This window comes from Camelus bactrianus, chromosome 15 (assembly GCF_048773025.1).
Source record: "Camelus bactrianus isolate YW-2024 breed Bactrian camel chromosome 15, ASM4877302v1, whole genome shotgun sequence".
Lineage (NCBI taxonomy): Eukaryota > Metazoa > Chordata > Mammalia > Artiodactyla > Camelidae > Camelus > Camelus bactrianus.
This window is the reverse complement of record NC_133553.1, coordinates 25,706,204-25,724,057: the sequence shown is the minus strand read 5'-3', so window position 1 is coordinate 25,724,057 and position 17,854 is coordinate 25,706,204. Positions and strand designations below refer to the sequence as shown.

Below are 17,854 nucleotides of genomic sequence, written 5' to 3'. Positions count from 1 at the left end.
TATTAATTGCAGAAGCTTAGCAATGATGAAAGACTAAATATCAAAATTACATCTAACTTTTTTTGCTTTATCTCATTTTTTTCTTTATCTCTTGAACAGTCATTAGATATATATTGGCATTTACTTTCTATATGTTATCCAGTCTCTTTCCCTTTTTTCCTGTTTTTTTATCTCTTTCTGTTTCATTTGGGGCGGCTTCCTCAAACCTAGATTCTGCTTTTAAATTCAAATCCAGTGATGCAGTGTCAAATTCAGTTTTTTTCTAAATATACCATTATACCTGTCAATTGAGGTATTTTTCTTAATTCAGTGACTGAGTATAATTTTCACATTTAGAATTTATATTTGTTTCTTTTCAATTCTACCTATTCTGTTTCCCCCTAAAACATCCCATACCTCTCCCAGGAATTCTATTTCTTCCATTATCTTTTCTAGTATTCTAAACATTCTGATTTCAGAGTCTCTTTCTGACTTCTTTGATATATATAGATTTTGGGGTGTGAATGATCACAGTTGTTTTGTCTGCTGATTTACTCTCAGGATGGTGGTGGAGTGTGAGGACTCAAAACTCAGAAAGCCTGAATGAAATTATGATTCCACTGCTGAGTGAATGTGAATAAGTCAGTTATCTGTGTGTGCCTCATAAAACAGAAACAATAGTTTCTTCCTCCTGCATTTTCTGTATACCAACACTAGTGTGCTATTATTTAATTTACCTGTAGATTCTTACAAGGTCACCAAACACAAAACACAACACAGGCATATCCTGTTGTCTGACAGTTGTTTTATTTATTTTTTTTTAAACTTTTTTTTTTTTTAATTGAGTTATAGTCATTTTACAATGTTGTGTCAATGTTGTCTGACAGTTGTAATTCCAAAGCAGGGACATATTTCAGGTACGTTGTCTACATGATAAACTTTGGGATACCTTTTTGTTAGTTATTGATACTAAAGGGATGGTAAAGGGACATGATTTCTTTTCCTGGATGTTGAAATGCAATTCTTGAGCTTGGAAAGTGTTTTTCTTTTAACTAGAGAGACAATGGACAACGATGTACTCCTGAGAAGGGTAGGAATTCATGAGTGTTTGGTTGAGAAGACAAGCTCTAAATCTCAAGGAAACCAAGTAAAAGGCTCTAGGCTTGACCTACCTGGATTCTCTGTGGTGCTTCTGTACTGTGGAATTGGAAAGTGACTTTTATACAAAGTTATTTTTTAAAGGCTACCATTTTCCATATGGGTTAATCCATCCTTTATAACTGCCAAGAGGTCATTTCTGTGGCAGACTCATACCTGGTATGTGTGACGATCGAGTGTCACACCAGGTTTTGCTTAGATGGGAAAGCAGTGTAGCATCAGCACGGAGCCTGGCAAGAATGGGTGATGATTAGAGACGTGGCTCCCAGGGGTGATAACCTGGGAATAAGAAACCTATGAAACATTTATTGGGCCTCTATGTGAAGCACTTACATAGATGTTAACCCATTTAATCATTGTAAGTATCCTACCAGACAAGTATTGCTGTTCCTTTTTTATAAAGGAGGGAACCAAGGGGGCTTGGTGCAGCAGAAGGACCCCTGGACTGGAGCTAATCAGCGAGGTCCCTAGTCCCGGATCTGCCACCTAATGGTTAAGTGGCTTTGGAGAAGTTGCTTATTCTCTGTCATCATTGTGGACTTGGCCCTTGTAATGCTGAAGTCCCTTCCAGCTCTGACACCCACAGCTTAGTCTATTCTATGGCTTGCTAGTCTGTTTCACACACAGGCCGAGACATTGCTGGCAAATATTGTGTTTTCCTTCATATTGATGTGATTGTGGTTTACAAATATACTCATTCTTTGAGTATGCCAACTTCTGTTTGCAGAATGTACCAGAGCCCGATACCCCACCAGAAGCTGGCTCAGAAAATGCTCCAGAGGCTGTTCACGGCTGGCTTGGAAACCCATTCTCTGAAGTAAGCCAAAGAAAGATGCCAACTTACTCTGCAGGGGAGAGAAGGCCTCGCATAGAGTGAGACACAGGCATCCTGTGCTACTCATTCTTTAGGACCAAAGATAATTATCCACATGTCATTTTTGGTGCCAACCCTGGGCACTAGGGTTACAAATCATTAACACTATGAATGCAACCTTCAGATTATTACCCAGAAGGATTAAAAGCAGCCAGGATAGCCACAAATGCCCACTGTGTAGCTCAGGCTGCAACAGGAGCCTAGAGTTCCGTGGAGGCAGGGCCTGTTCCGTCCCTTCATAGAGGCCCTCACCCCACCAGGAGGCTTCCTATGAGCGCTTTGTGAATTCCTAGGATTCATGTAAGACAATTTATCTCATTCATCCACAGAATGTGGTTTCTAAACCATCAGTCTTAGCAGTTATCAGTGCCCAGAGGACTATTTCACAGGGACTGCTTTGTGAGCCCTTTCTATATATTTATACTTTAAATGTTAAATATACTCAAACATAAGCCCTTGTAGAGGGCAAATTTGTACGATCAGGTCAAAGAGATCTATAAACTCTCTGATGAGGCCATTTATTTGTTTATTTTAACAAATGTAAGGACGAACAAACCCTTGGAGGAGGTTTAAGAGTGTGTAAGTCCCAGCGTTCCTGGTGTTTATCTTAGTGGAGCAAATGAGAAATCAGGACTTCTCACCCATTTATTCTTACGTCATGGAGTTTATGAGCACCTTTCTGCGGACAGTCACATAAAAACAACATGCAAATATCTGCATTCGCCGCATTTCTTCTTCTTACTGACAGTACCTTTGCAGGGCACTTGTGAAACAGTCTTATAAGAACCGTAATAAACATGGCAGTATATGGCTTAGAGTCTTTAGAGTGAAGTGGTCTGCTCATGCTTGGTTTAGAAAACAAGATGCTTTTCATGATGAGCAAGCAAGAGGTGTTAACCTCTCAAGCACAAAAACACTCTTTATGTACATTGCCTGTATCTTATTGGTACCTTCTCCTATATTACAGAAACGCTAGCCAGGATTCCTAGTTCTGCTGATTAAGGGACCTGATGAATTTCCCAAGTGCAAATATCAACAGTTAATAAATCAATTTTCTTTTTAATGGGATAGAGGAGATAATAGTTCCAGGGGAGTAGTAAAACCTGGGGAAAGGCATTATCCAAACTCCATTCTATGTGCTAGTCAAGGCAAAGTTTACGCCGAGTCTTTTGTGTGTGTGTGTGTGTGAAAAATAGGCATGGACTGTGTTGTTTTTGCAACTTAATATCCATTTCAGTTCAAATTTATGGCAGAAAGAATTATAAAGTTGCAAATAAAAAGTGTTCAAAAGCAAAACATATCCAATCTCTATATCCCTTTATAAAAGTCTGGAATTCTCGTCAGGCATTCTTTAGAAAAGCTATCTAGACTTCACAGTATCCTTTCAATCCTCCCGTTGAATGCTAACCTCAGCCTTCAGCGTGCCCTCGCTTCCGATGTGGCGGCAACCCTACACCCCAATCTCGACAGGAAGATGGCCTCACTGCCGGGTCCCTCTTCCTCCCCCACCTCAGCTGGACTGTCCCCACCAGCTGGAAAGACTTTGTGGTCTCTCAGACAATAGTCAGAGCCCATGGTTGTGACATTTTAAATCTCACATGTGATTCTTACATTTGTAAACCCCTCCCCCCACCCCCGGAGCTTCCCTTCTCTACCTCTATAGTGACTTCAACTTCCTGTTATCATTTCAGTAATTAAGACAGTTGCTCCGAGGCAGGATTACTTCAACATAGCTGTAGTCAACAAAGACTGAAAGAGGAACTCCCATTCTCTATCCCAGAGAAGAAAAATAGAGTCTGGCTTTTCAGAATAGAGATTAACGCATGGGAGAAGGAAAGATTACCACAGTGAAAAGATGACAGGTGTTCCAATTCAAGCAGTCCGGCCGTCAAGTCCTTGCTTGGCTGTTTAGAAGCGGAGCGACTTTGGAGAGATTATTTTCTTTTTTTGAGACATGGGTTCCCCACAGGCAAAACAAAGATTAAAATGTCTTCTTTATTGGGGTCCAGTGAAGATGAGGGATTATAGGTGTCAGATGTCTTGCTTACTTGTCGGTGCTGTGGTGGTCATAGCCCCGGAATTGTTGTTGGTGATGGTGTCAGTAGGGTTGTTGGTAAGTGGTGGCGTTGGCGATGGTGGAGGTAATGGTGGGGGGTGTAATAGTGGGAGTGAGGATGGAGGTATTATTGGTGGTTGGAGTTGGTGGACTGGTGATGGTGCACATGGTGGTGGTAGTGGTAGAAGCGGTGGAGATGGAGGTGGTGGTGGTGGTGGAGGTGGTGATGGAGGTAGAGGCTTTGGTGGTGGGCTTGGTGGTAGTGATGGTGAAACTGATAGAGGTGGTGGTGTTAGCAGAGTAGTAATGGTTACGAGATCCCTGAGTCTCACAGAGAGGATCCCCAAACGTCCAGGGAGACTTTGACAACAGACTTCAGTTGGCATGAGCTAACGGAAAACAGGCTTTCTTTTAATTTTCTAGGTAAATAAGCCTTGAACAATGGTGCAAAGTTAACATACAAAGTGAAAAGTGAAATCAATTTTGGATGCATGAGTTTTAAGTGTGCATATAATCATGTGACATCAGGGAAATTAAAGAAAATTTTTTTGAAGGACAGAAAAACCAAAACCATCTATCTTGAATGCTAAGTTCACATCCCTTGATAATGCTACAGACACAGGTGGAGGAATTAGAGAGACATATACCACACACACACAGACCTCCTTTTATTCAATTAACAATTTTAGGAAAGAAGTATTATTTCCATTTTACAGATGAGAAGACTGAGGCTCAGAGAAAGCAGAAAGCACTGTAGGATGTTCATTGGCTTCAAGATGAGGTAGATCTTGCACTAATCCTGTTTCCCATGCACCAGTTGTTTGACTATCTTTTACCCTCTTCAAACTGCAACTTCTTCAGCCTTGACAATAATGCTAATACTATCTTGCAGGATTGATGTAAGGTATGAACAAGGTATATTTTTGATCTAATGGCAATTTCATATAAACGATCTTGCATGGTACTTATCACATAGAAAGTGTTCAATAAAAATAACTGCCTTTTATTCATTCATTCATTTTTTTATGTACCTTTCCATCCATCTATGCTTTTATCCAACAAGTCCAGCTAAATTGTATAAGGCAAGATAAGTTTTACTTCATATTAAACCTCCAAGAATTGTATTGGTTGAAAATTTGGGGTTTCAGAGAATAGAAAACCTGATCCAAATACACAAAGGGAGTTTATTGCTTAATGTAACTGAAAAGTCCAACTTCAGGCATAGCTGGACCATGGGCTTGACTGATGTCTCTATGACTCAGTTTCTTCCCCCCGCCCCATTCAGCATAACTCCCTATGAACTGGTTCCTTTCTTGGTCAGACTCTCCTTTAATGATGTAAGAGCAGGATCTTCTGAATGTACACACTCTCACTTTTAAGTCCAGCACAAGGAAAAAGTTTCCCTCATAATCATCCAAAGTCCAGGGCCTAATTTCCAGGCAAGAGGATGGATCCAATCCAGAACCAATCACTCTTCCCAGTGAGATCAGTTACTCTGTTCAGCTTCAAACAAATGGTGCCTGCCCCTGGAATATCTGAGGCAATTCCCCAAACCATATGCACTGGAGGGGAAAAAAGCCATTTCCCCAAAGAAAATGCAAGTTGTTGTGGTATATGGGGGAGGTTGAATGGACTCTGGGTGGCAAAGCAAGGAACTAACAGCATTCTTCCTCAGCCTGGTCTTTTTTTACCCATTGTTCCGTCTCCAAGATCCATCCTTTCCACAAGTCTGAAACCCAAGAGTCATCCTTGACCCCTCCCTGTGCTTCCTGTCTCCCAGTGCTAATCCATGGCCAGTTTCTGTCAACTGCACCTCTTCTCTCTGGGCCTCCCATAGACTAGTGTTTTATCAATCTGGAATGCTGTTTCCTCACCCTGTCTCCCGTTAGTGTAGGAATCAGTTTATACATCCTGTCTTTGGGGAAGGCTTTCCCCTGTGGTATGTAAGGTTCCTCTGTTGTATATTTTCAAATCCCTGAGCACAGATTGTAATTGTAAATGAAAAAGAAGTGGGTGGCCACAGAAAACTGGAGCTCATGGTCTGTGTTTACTCACCATGGCGCCCCCAGTGATGACTGCAATGCTGACATGGAGGTGACGCTCTGTGAATGATCTGAGTGAAGGAATGAATCCAGGTGCCTTATCCTATATAATGGAGGTAATGAGTGACCACTAGGTGAGGGCTAAGTCTTCTGACCACATATCTAGTGTCACTTCTTCTCCCCTGGGGGGAAGGTTGGGAAAACGGGGCAATGTAAAATACTCAGTCTATTGGAGCTTCCTGAGGTGACCAGAAGGAAGTGGGGAGACAGAAGCAGATGGCAAGGTAAGGTGAGAGGGACACTGTGGCCCTGAAAAGGTGGCACAGCAGAGCAGTAAGGGAGCTTAACACCTTGGAAATGCCAATGAACCTGTGTGTGAAGGATTCACAAAGAGGTGTAAAGCCTGAAGAAATGAAGGACAACAAGATGTTAAGGTGGGGCACGGGGCAGCCGTCACGGCGGAAGCCACCATTCCCCCTTTCTGTGACTTGATCCCTGTGAAGCTACTAGTGATAGGCTGGGATTAGCCACCTTCAGGTTCTGGGACTCCCAAGAGTGTTCTGTCCAGGGCAGAAGAACAGCTTTTCTTCCTCAAGCCCATCTGCAGAATCCTGTCCCAGTCTAGGACCCCAGAATACGTCTCATTCACTCTGGAGTTTTGCCAGGACAGAGCCAACAAAAACCACCCTGTCTGTATCAGTCAGGGTTCTCCAGAGAAACAGAATCAATGGTGTGTGTGTGTGTGTGTGTGTGTGTGTGTGTGTGTGTATGAATTAAGGAGGCTGCTAAGGCCAAAGTCTGTGGGGTGGATCATCAGGCTGGAGACCCAGGGAAAAGCCCATGTTGCTGTTCAACTTTAAAGGTCCTCTGCTCAAGGTTATGTCAGTTTCTGTTCTATTCAGGCTTTCAACTGATTGGATGAGGCCCATCACAGGATGGAGGGTGGTCTGATTTACTCAAAGGCCACCACTTTAATGTTAATCTCATCCAAAAGGCACCCTCATAGGAACATCCAGAATACTGCTTGATTAAGTGTTTGGACACCATGGTTCTGCCAAGTTGAAGCATACAATTAACCATCATATTGTCTAATCCTTTGATCTTGGCCAAAAGTAAGGTGTTAGGGAAAAGTGTCTGCCTCTGTGGCATAAATAATGGGAACTAGCAAGATAGTTTATCAACAATTGTCTTCCCGGCTTCCTGCCATGTTGTGTAAAATTTCAGCATTTGAGATTTGCTCCTTGGGATTTATAAGCATTTGCATGTTCAAGAGCCTTTCTTAAAATTTAATACCTCATGGGGGTTATTTCTTTATCTTTGCACAGTTTATTGGCAAATTTTATAATTTAGCTAAAAATAGGATAAATCTAAGAAGGTAGTTGTAAGAACTAAATGAGATTAAAGACTGATCCAGTTTCTTTACATTGTAAGCACTTGGTAAGTGACCAGCGCTATTCTGGTCTTTAGCAATATTGTTATCTGTACAGAATCTAATACTATTCTCATAGAACCTGTGCTAAATAGATTTTCCTATTTTCCAGCTGAAAAAAAAAAATAGAGGCTTAGTGAGCCTTAAGGTAACTTTCCAAAGTCCCACATCGAGTCGGAGATGAGACGGAAGTTGGCACCTCGTCTTTTTGAACTCCAGGCCTTGTTATTTTTGCTGTTTTGCTACTCTGACTTCTAGACTCCCCTGGCCAACCGTAATTCCCAGGAAGAGGGCCTAGTCTGACCCTTCTCTTCCCGCCAGCACCTAGCCCGCAGCCAGCCACGTGGCAAGGGGCCTGTGACGTGAACCTGTGAAAGTAGCTGACACCATTGATGAATAACCTGCCTGAGCCAGAACGTGGCTGCCTGAGGGTGTTCCCGGGGTCTACTCAGGTGGAAGCCGATCTGTTTGCTGAGGAGACAGATGGTGCTGAGGTAACCATGTGTCCCTGGAGTGCCCACTCAGAAGGGAGGATCCCCTGCTTCCTGGGCTCCTGGAAGTAAAGCAGATGGAGCCTGCCTGCAGGGTCAGGCCTGACAGAGCCTTGAGGTATCTTCCCAGGAGCCTCCGGCCAAGGCAGGAGCATTGAGGGCCTGTCTCTGAAGCCCTGCTCCTTCTGGCGGGGGCAGGCCGGTGTGTTTGGGTTGAGGCTGAAATGTATACCACACATCTGGCCGGTGGGGAGATGGGGAGGGCTGGTGTGGTCAGCGGAGGTGCAAAGCCATTGCAGGGCGGTTAAGCTAAAGTAACCCGAGTATGGCAGGGCCTGAGCCACCCTGGACTCAGGGAGCTCCCTGTTGGGCGGAGACTGATGCCTGAACCCATCTGCGGCTTTGCCCTGCCTGGTCCTGCCCCTAGTTCCCTGCCTTGTCCAGCTCAGCTCAGCCTGGCCAGCTCAGGCCCCGCTGGGTTCAGGCCCAGAGGAATTGAGCCCGAACTGCAGAGCCAGGAGCTCTGAGCAAGGCAGTGATGTCAGAGAGGGTGGGTGCAGTGTGGGCACATCCCCCAGCCGCATCTGCCCCTGGATCCCTGCATCCGAGTGTGATCGGCTGCCTTCGTGTGTTTCCCGGTGACCGTCTGAGTGCCGGTTCTGGGCAGCTATGTATGTGTCTGTGTTAATGCCTGTGTGTTTTGTTGGCTCGTGTGTCTGGGTATGTTTTCCCTGGAAAATGAAAACATAATTGACTTTGTTGTAAAATTTGGTTGGTCAAAGAGCAGTGATCCTTTAGGGTTTTAAAAAATTCCCCTTATGTGCAAGGCCTCATGCCGGGGATTTGGGACACAGAACAGAACCAGCCCTTAAACTCAGGGAGTGTGCGGTCAGCCTGGAGCACATGCTTTCCCACGAGAGCCAGCCTGCTGCCCAGAGGGTTTGCGCGGTGCCGGTGCCGGGGACAGCGCGGAGAAGCGTGGTCACCACAGCCTGGAGGCCTGAGGCCGGCCCCGGGCAAGGGCCGGGGGCAGGAGAGGTGTGTGGCGGGGCTTGCCACTTGCTTCAAACATTTTGCCCCTCAGATAAATACAGAAACTTTGTGTCTGTCTTTCATGATTTCAAAATTCAAAATATTTGTCAAAGCGGTAAGGACAAAAAGGCCACTTTTTGGTTTCGTTTTTCTAGAACCACCCAGACCCCCAGCGTGGGATGGGAAGTGCAGCGCGTAGTCCCCTGCTCCAGTCTGGGGTCCCCTCCTCCTCACGTGGTGACGATTGCTGGGCCGGTCCTGCTGCTGTGACTAAGGGTGCGCAGGAACCAGGCCGAGGCGCCGCGGAGGGAATCCCCGGGCCAACCCCTCCATCCTGGTCTGGAAAAGCGGGACAGTCCATTTAAGCAGACGCAATTCAACTGTGACTGAGAAACTCAGGACTCTGAGGCGAGGAGTCCCTGGGGATCTAAGAGGAGGTTAGAGGAAAGCATGAGATATTTGTGAGGATTCCTTAAAGGGAAGGAGAAAGAGGGAGAGAAAAAAAAAAAAAGGAGATAAATACGCTGATGACAGTCTGGAGACAATGCTTGGAGCCGCTTCTCACATGTCAAGTTGCTCCTTAACAGTCTTGGCTTGCACAGCCCGTGGTGGTGTTGCAGCCCTTTGCCCAGCACACAACCCAGGAATGAAAATGTACCAGTGGAGCCACCCCAGCCACCACCCCCAACCCCTCTGACAAACACTGACAAGTGAGTGCCCATGAGTGTAGCCACCCCTCGAGAAAACTTGAGAAGCACCCTGCAGGTCTACCACTTAGCACTGCGATGGCTTGTACCCCCCCCCACTGCGGGGACAGCTTCTGGGGAGGCAATGCCTCAGGTGTCCCCCTGCTGGGGTTCCCTACCAGACAGAGCCTTGGATACTGAATGCACTGAATAAATACTTAATAAACACATGGCCATTTAAGTCATTCCACGTGGCGAATTGTTTTGTGAGTCTCCAAATAAAACTCAGAAAGTGTCGCCACAAGATTGACCTGGCACTGTGGTGGGGGGGGGGGTCACCCTGGCATCCTTCCTACCATCACTCCTGCACCTGGTATAAGCCACAGGGTATGTGCTGGGGAATGGGCACTTGAAGAAACAGAGCTACTCTGCTCATCATCTTCCCATCCTGTGGGTGGTCATCTGCCAGTGGCCAGTCTACTCTACTCCCAGTTTGGTTTAAAAAGCATGAAAGACATGTGACTGGGCGTAGGACCCTCATGATGGTCTACCCTTTGATACTCAGCTCCCCCTTGGATCTGGTGTGCGCAAGCCATTAAAAATTTCAGGAAGGCCGAATCCCATGTGGGCTTCTACTAGGGGCGGCTTCATGACACGCACAGAGAATCCAGAGAACATCTGTCATTCTTGGGATCAGCTGTGTAGCACCCAACTCACTTGACGGATCCCAGTCACTGGGTGATGAGTGAGAGGAGACAGTCTGTGGGTCCTCTGGTCATCGTGCTTTAAGAGAGGAACCTCCCTGTGCATTTGGACCAAGCCTCCAGCCACCTGACAGAACAAGATGGTGCCAAGAACTTAGCAAAGACAGACTGTCCGAAGCTCCCCAGCTTCTTAGAAAGCAGAGCAGCCAATCTGCATCTATCACCATAAATGGCCTGCCCGAACTGCTGGTGTCTTCAGTCCACGCCATCATATTTCATTCAACTACCCATTCGTTACACACATCCTGAAGGCAAATAATGTTAATGTAAATAATTTGGGAAGCATTGTTCCATCTGTGGAAAATGTGCAGTAGTTGCTTCGCCCCTTGTCTAAACTGGGGCGGCTACTTTCAGGCCAGTTTGGGAGGTAAATGAACTGTCTGGATGCTTTTCTTGGCAGTCTCTCTTATTAGTGGGAGGTGGCAGTAACGAGAACACGAGGAAGACGGAAAGTGTTTACTTAAAGTTGTGGCCAAATGGCGAGGGAGAGTTAAGATAAATCATAAGCTGTCAATGATGACAACTTCAGACTGCTACTAGTTCCCTCCTGTTTATGGAGTTTCAGATGTTACATTTAGAATGTGAAGGAGTTTGTTAAAGTTGCTGATTGTCTAGATGGCGGTGTTTGAGGCAAGAGGTAGCCGCCGCCCAGACTGGGAACGGTGAGTGCACGAAGCCCATGATGAGGAAGTCTGCCCAGTGAGCGGGCACCGCTGACTCATCCCCTTCAAGGCTCAGCCCCTGGACCGGCTGAGACTTGCTACACTCTTGTCACCTGACAGGCAATAATCGAGTATTAGAGTGAAGGGCCAAACGGATACGTGAGCTGAGTTCTTTGCTTTTTTCTGATTGCTCTTCTTAGCCAAGATAACTGTGATTGGGTGTTGACTTTAAAATTGCAGCTTAGAGCTTGGTTCATGTGAGCAAAAGACCAGAAACTTTTGAGGGTGCCCAATGTCCTTAACTGTTTTCGCCCAAACTCCTCTCTGAATGCATATCCACTTTTTTTTAATTAGCTTTTTTGAGTCTTCAGTGTTTATTTTACTGAACTGCAACGTCTTCCGCTTTCCTGGAGCTCGCTCGTAGCAAGAATGACTGCATCGGTGGTCATTTCAGAGGACATTCCAGAGAATGAATATGTTCTGTTCTTGCGCACAGGGCTTAGGAAGGCCTGCAAAGAGCTCTTCTCTGACTTGTGCATCCCTTCTCTGTACATGGCTCTCAGACACTTATGAAGTGCCAGCCAGGGTCCAGATACAATGGCAAATGTGACAGTCTATCCCATCAGAGGTTTGGTGTAATTAGGAAGGACTGTTATGCCAACAAATCATCTCAAGAAATGACCAAGCTGTGGTGTAGAAGCGTCTATACATTATTGAGAAGGGGAAAGGTAGGTCGAGTTCAAATCCCTGAGGAAGATGGGGAAGATGACACTGATCCAGGTCGCAAAGGTTGGATAGACGTTTTCCAGATGAGCAAGTGAGGCCAGGTTCCTCTAGGCAGAGGAAACCAGGTTAAAAGACAACCTGAAGCATGTCCTGGTTGGAGAATTGCTTAGTAGCTCTGTGTGGCTGATCATGATTTTTACAAGGCATGGTGGCTGAAGGTGAATAGGATAATCGTAAATTTTACAAAGATGGGAATAATTAGTAAAAGAAAAACTAAAACAAAGCAACAACATCGAAAATTAAATTCCACCGTATGAACATAGAGGCAGAGACTGGGGTGATGTGTCTGCAAACCGAGGAATGCCAAAAATGGCCGGCAGCCACCAAAAGCTAGGAGAGGGGCATGGAACAGATTCTCTCTCACAGCCCTCAGAACCAAATCTCCTGACACCTTGATTTCACACTTCTTGCTTCCTGAATTGAGACTAAATTTCTGTTATTTAACCCACTCCATTTGTAGTACTTTGTTATATAGCCCCAGAGGACTAATACGGAATCAGCTTTGAAGCAGCCGAGGATAGGTGGGAAGAAGGAAAGTGCTTGAGAGCAGGATGTCTGGCTGATGGGGACAGAATTTAAGATAGATTGGAAACATACATGAAACAGCCCAGAGGAATGGCACTCCAGATGGTCCTGCTGCCTAAGGTGATTCTCCAGACCATGCCTGGCTATTGGGTACTTTTCAAATAAAAATAGATTTTATGACAATGAAACTGAAGGGGTTTTAGATTGACGAATACTGTAGAACCCAGATAAGTGCTTCATCAGGAATCAAAATTAGTTCATTCTTGACTGAGAGAACATATATTTAATGTAGTGATCCAAGGAAATCATGTGACATGGACTTTCAAAGCACATGCTTCAAAAAAACAAGAGATGATTATTCACTTAAAAAAGTTTAGCAGTTACTTATTAACACTGAGGAGACACTGTAGGGTGGATTTAAACGATGTGCTTGTGGGTCTTGTGGCAGCAGCCTCACAAAACATGGATGCGAAATAAGGTAATATTTCCTCAATATTCATTTTATTAGAGTGAGGCTCTGGACTGGTCCATCTGTCAGAAATTGCCTCCTCCCCTCCAAATATCTCCAAGCATTTCTCATGTCTCACCTTCTCTTAAGCAATCAGTTCTCCTTCTTCTGCTCTGACCCTTCTTGTCTTGATGGTATGTTCTCAGAGTCTTTCCTGCTAAGAATCCCCTCAATGAGATCTTTGTTCTGCTGGCACTGTTGTCTCCACAAACATCCACCCTGAACACCCCCTCCACTCCAGGCTCCGAGAGTGAGTACTCTTCTGATTCTCACAGCTCACTTGATAGCAGGATAAGACTTGAGCAAGACTTTACCAGGTCCTAAATGGAATCCACAGAATAATGTCTGTGCCCAGACTCACACCCTGTCCTGCCTAATAGGCTTCCCTGCAGTGGGCATCTTCACATCCAAGACTCTAAGCCAAACACCTCTCTGGCTCTATGTAGAAATGTCTCTCTACTTCTCAGTCCTGTTCCGGGGTGACTGACTGCAGGGCTGTGTTTCCCCAGGGGAAACCCTGCTCCCTCCTCACAAGTGACTGTCTGACCCAACGGAACAGACATTGCAAAGAGAATAGTTACCACGCTTTAGACATGATTCAGTCACTCAGCAAATATTTATTGGATGCTGATAGCAACAAACAAGACAGACAAACTTTCTGCTGTTTAGGAGTTTATGTTCTAGCAGGGGAAGAAAACCCACGATGAAACACAGGGAAGACATCAGGGAATACGACTAGTGCTGGGAAGACAGTGACAAGGTTGATGAAACCAAGATGCACGAGCAGATGGCCAAGAGATACCATCAAGTGATGCTCGGAAGGCAAGAAGAGCTGTGATGTAACCCAATGCAATCCTGAGATCCAAAGAGGTTTGGAGAACTGGGCTCTAACACATAATTGTGCTCATTTTAAGAGGACAGTCCCTGTCTTTAAGAAAAGGCTTGGGATTGGGTCCTACATACAGTAAAGAATGAGTAAGTACGTGTGAAGTTAATGGACAGTGGACCTTAAGGTTTTAAGCAAACTTTACTGAGTAAAGGATGCCTTAGTTTGCTTTTCTAGTTTTATAGACAGCAATATCTCATAGAAACATCCCAGTTTGGCAGCTTGAAAATTGTCAGCACTGACCTCTAGCAATTTCTTAAATTCCCTCTCAGATGGGCCCAACATCTGTGTCATATCTGAGTCTGCTTCTATCGACTGATTTAGCTCAGCATTATGTTGTTTCTCCTTACCGTTTCAAATACTGTGTACATTTTTGTTTAGAGCCAAACACCTTGTGTAGGGCAGAAGAGTCTAAGGTAAATAATTTTTTATGCATAGGAATTACCATACATTTCTTTCCATCACATTCTTAATGTGGGAGTCTGAGTTAATCTCGTCAGGAGTACAGCTGGGTCTGAGGCTCATGGTCACCCTCAGCACACTGGAGACTTCAAATTCCTTCACTCATACTTTGCATGTCAGTGCTCCCGATCCTCCCTCAGCTGCAGTGCTGGGTCCTGAAAGTATATTTGCTCCTGCCCCAGGAGCAGAGGTTTTCTTCTTACTTCTTTTGCCCCGATGCAGTGAGTCTTCCCCAGTGCCCTAAGGGTGACAGTATCCATTGCACAACTGCCCTCCCTTACAGATTAAGGATTGTGTTCCTTGGTCAGAGAGAAGAGAAAAGGGCCTGGGTCTCACCATAAGGGATACTTTCTCAAGATGTTGCCCACTCATTTTTGCCAGTGCCCAGTGGTGTCTGTAGAACAAGATGGTGCTTTCATATCTGCAGCTCTAAGGAGCTCCACTCTCTTGGCATCTCACACTTGCTACTCCCAGTCCCTTGACTATACTGCATGACGCTTCCTGATGGGTGTCCGACTGCGTCAGCCCCAGCTAAGTCCCCATTCCTGTCCCATCTCTCCCCACAACCTCACCTCTCTGATGCAGTCCAGAGAAGTGAACTTGTAGATTGTCTGGCTTTTGTTGTTGTTGTTGTAAGGATGGAAGTGACACTTCTTTCCGTTCTTGGTATCCCAAGCAGAAACCAGATGTCTCTACCTGCTTCTCAATAATACTAACAATACCATCCATATTGTGTGTGTGCTATGTGAATGTGGATGTATATAGACATGCACTTATATACATGAATATTTAGATGGTGAAATTATGTAAAAGCTAGAAAGCACATTCATATACATTTATGCATAAATCAAGAAACTCTCATTGATCTGTAACCTGTTCATGAGGTCAGTCATAGTGCCCTTAATGGAAAGTAAATTATATGTTTAATACAAAATATATGTACAAATTCTTACAATGTTTCCAATAACTAGTTGTTTTAACTCAGGTTCCTAGCTACTTGGGTGTGAACAGCATAGGAATAAAGGTGATTGTGAATACTTATAAGAAAGAGTGTTTTCTTTTGAAAGATGTAGAAGTTCTCAGTGTGAAGGACGTGAAGTTCTCAGTGAGCTTGCGTTCTTGATGCCTTTTAGAGAATGTTGCAAAGGGAATGGTCCACAACGCCTGCTTTGGGTCACTTGTGTACCGAAAATATAGCTCAGTGTCTACTTGAAATATTTTCATACAGGCCAATGACTGTAATGACTAATAAGAGAAATGACTAATTGCAATGACTAATAAGAAAAAAGAATCAAATGGTTTCCAAAACCTGTTAATTAATACTGCAGTTCTTGCATAATAACCTCAGAATTTTAAAAAAAAGACAATTTAGTAACTAAAGGTGACATTTAATAGCTTTGAGACCTTGGTCAAAGTAATCTTTCTGAGGCACATTTTCCTCATCTACATCATGAGGATTGGACTATCTGACTTAATGGGTAACTAACTGTGTTTGCGGGGGTTCCTACGTAAATCCCCCTGCAAAGGGCAGGAGGCTCACAACAGTGGCCTCTGACAACAAAAAAAACCCCACCATAATGTGAATGACAGCCTTTCTTTCTTTCTCAGTCCGTCCCAGAGTTGTAGGTGCTTTGCAGAGCTGTCCCTTCATCCTCTTGTCCCATTGCTCACTTGTTTCTAACAGCATGAGCTACTAAACTAACCGTGCTGGATAGTCTGCTGCTGTTCGGGCCATATTCACTAACATTTTCTTTCTCCTCCAGTCACATGGCCAGACCAGGGAGGGGGCCTGAGGTCACCCCCTCTTCTCCTTTTCTTATTTGCAGGGTTGACTTTGGAACAACCCACAATCCCTCTATGACTGTAACTTAGGAATTGGGTCTGGGGTACCTCTCTGCCTGATGATGAGAACTTGCTTTTTATGATAGAGTTGTTTTTTATGGTAGAGTACTTTTCATTTATTTGTTGTTTTATTTAACAAACAGTTCTGTCTCTGAAATTTCTCCAGGTTAATTTTATTTCTTTTTCCATGCAGTACTTGCCGTATTTATTACTTGTGTCTTCTGTTCTATGTGAGCAGCCCAAGGATATTAAGATTCCAAGATAAAATATTCAGTTTAGAGTTTGGGGATCTGGATGGGGATCTGAGAGGATGCCATATGTCCTAGACATGTTACCAGAAAGTTCTGTGTTTGTTTATTTGGCATTGGCCAGGCTAATCATAAAGTCTACTTTAATCTCCCATTTGCTGGAGTCCCTTGTTCTTATAATCCCCTTGGGGACTTTCAGGGAAGGAGCTGTGAGATTAGGGCAGGATTCAGATGTTCCTGGCCCCCTGGTCCCAGGAGAATACTATCTAACATTACCAACACTTCACCCCTCTTTCTAAGACATCACTTTCCTTTTGAGAAGACAGTTATCCGAATGTTTCCTAGATGTGGAGCCTGTACACAATTGTTTTCTGAGCCTTATCATCATTAACTTTCCGATACAGATGAAAGTTGAATGCTAAGAAGATAATGATTCAGTTGGGGAGCGTTCACTTGCGGTACAAGATTGCAGGGCAAAGATGTCCAGACTGCAGAAAGGGGCATCAGGGTCAGGCTTTCTGGGTGATGACATGGTCAGGGATGGGTTGCATGTGGACTATTTTGGAGTGGCAGAAGCAGGGTTTCTGGTTCTGCATGCTTGGATTTATGCAGAAGGGTCATTTCTACCATGTGGGAAAGGAAAGAGACACTCACAAGAAACGTGGAGAGGAAGGATTATCTGTAAATTGCTCCTCTTTGTTCAGAGCCGCACAGTAAACACAGCTCGGCTCCTCCTGTGCAGGCAGGAGGCCCTGCTCTGCGTCCCTCTGGGACACTGGGACACCTCACGGAGAGCAAACACCTTGGGTCCTGCCTCTTTGAGATGCTGAGCTTCCCCAGGGAGGGTCCTCGCTTGTCTTTACACCACACACACTAGGGGGCTCAGGGAGGCAAACTGAGGCAAGTCAAACAGTAAATCTGAGCTTCTGAGATTCAAATCCCTCCACTTCTTCCAAATTCTAAAGAATCTTTTCTAATTTATAACAGTTAGCCAAGACAAGTCAATCAAGTCTGGCTTTTCCCATCACTGTTTTATTTGGGCTCTGAACTTTGATTTTTTCCTCTACCTCTCCAATAACTTTGATCAGTTTATGAATCTTAGAATTTTCTTAGAAGCTAGAATTAGAAAGATGGCAAAAGTTTAAGGCCAGTCCATTTTAAATGTCAGTTTATTGGGGAAAGAGAAAAAGAACCAGATTCAGTTTTAATGAAAATGAGACTATTAAAGTCCGTCATTTAATTCTCTCTCTTTTTCCCAGAAGGTCTACATAGAATATAGCTATTTTTGCTGACGAAGTTATCAAAAGCTGATCTTTCTCCTGACAATTCATAATTGCCCTGAAAGAGGGGACCACATCTTAATCATTGATAAATAGCTGGTACCCAGCCTATGGTCTAACACCTGGCAGGCAGTTGACAGATGC

General features: G+C 44.5%; 2 long non-coding RNA genes across 18 annotated transcripts in view; one reads left to right on the top strand and one right to left on the bottom strand.

Moving 5' to 3' along the window:
* LOC123614631 (uncharacterized) overlaps window positions 1–17,854 on the bottom strand; it is a 432,359-nt gene that overhangs the window by 32,829 nt on the left and 381,676 nt on the right. The window lies entirely within an intron of this gene.
* LOC105062943 (uncharacterized) overlaps window positions 1–17,854 on the top strand; it is a 283,500-nt gene that overhangs the window by 204,542 nt on the left and 61,104 nt on the right. For 2 of the 17 annotated variants that reach the window (XR_012499240.1, XR_012499239.1), the window contains exon 5: window positions 1,865–1,954. The exons of the other annotated variants lie outside the window; for them this stretch is intronic. This is a non-coding gene — a long non-coding RNA (uncharacterized LOC105062943). The remainder of the gene's footprint in view (window positions 1–1,864; window positions 1,955–17,854) is intronic. 17 annotated transcript variants of the gene reach the window in all.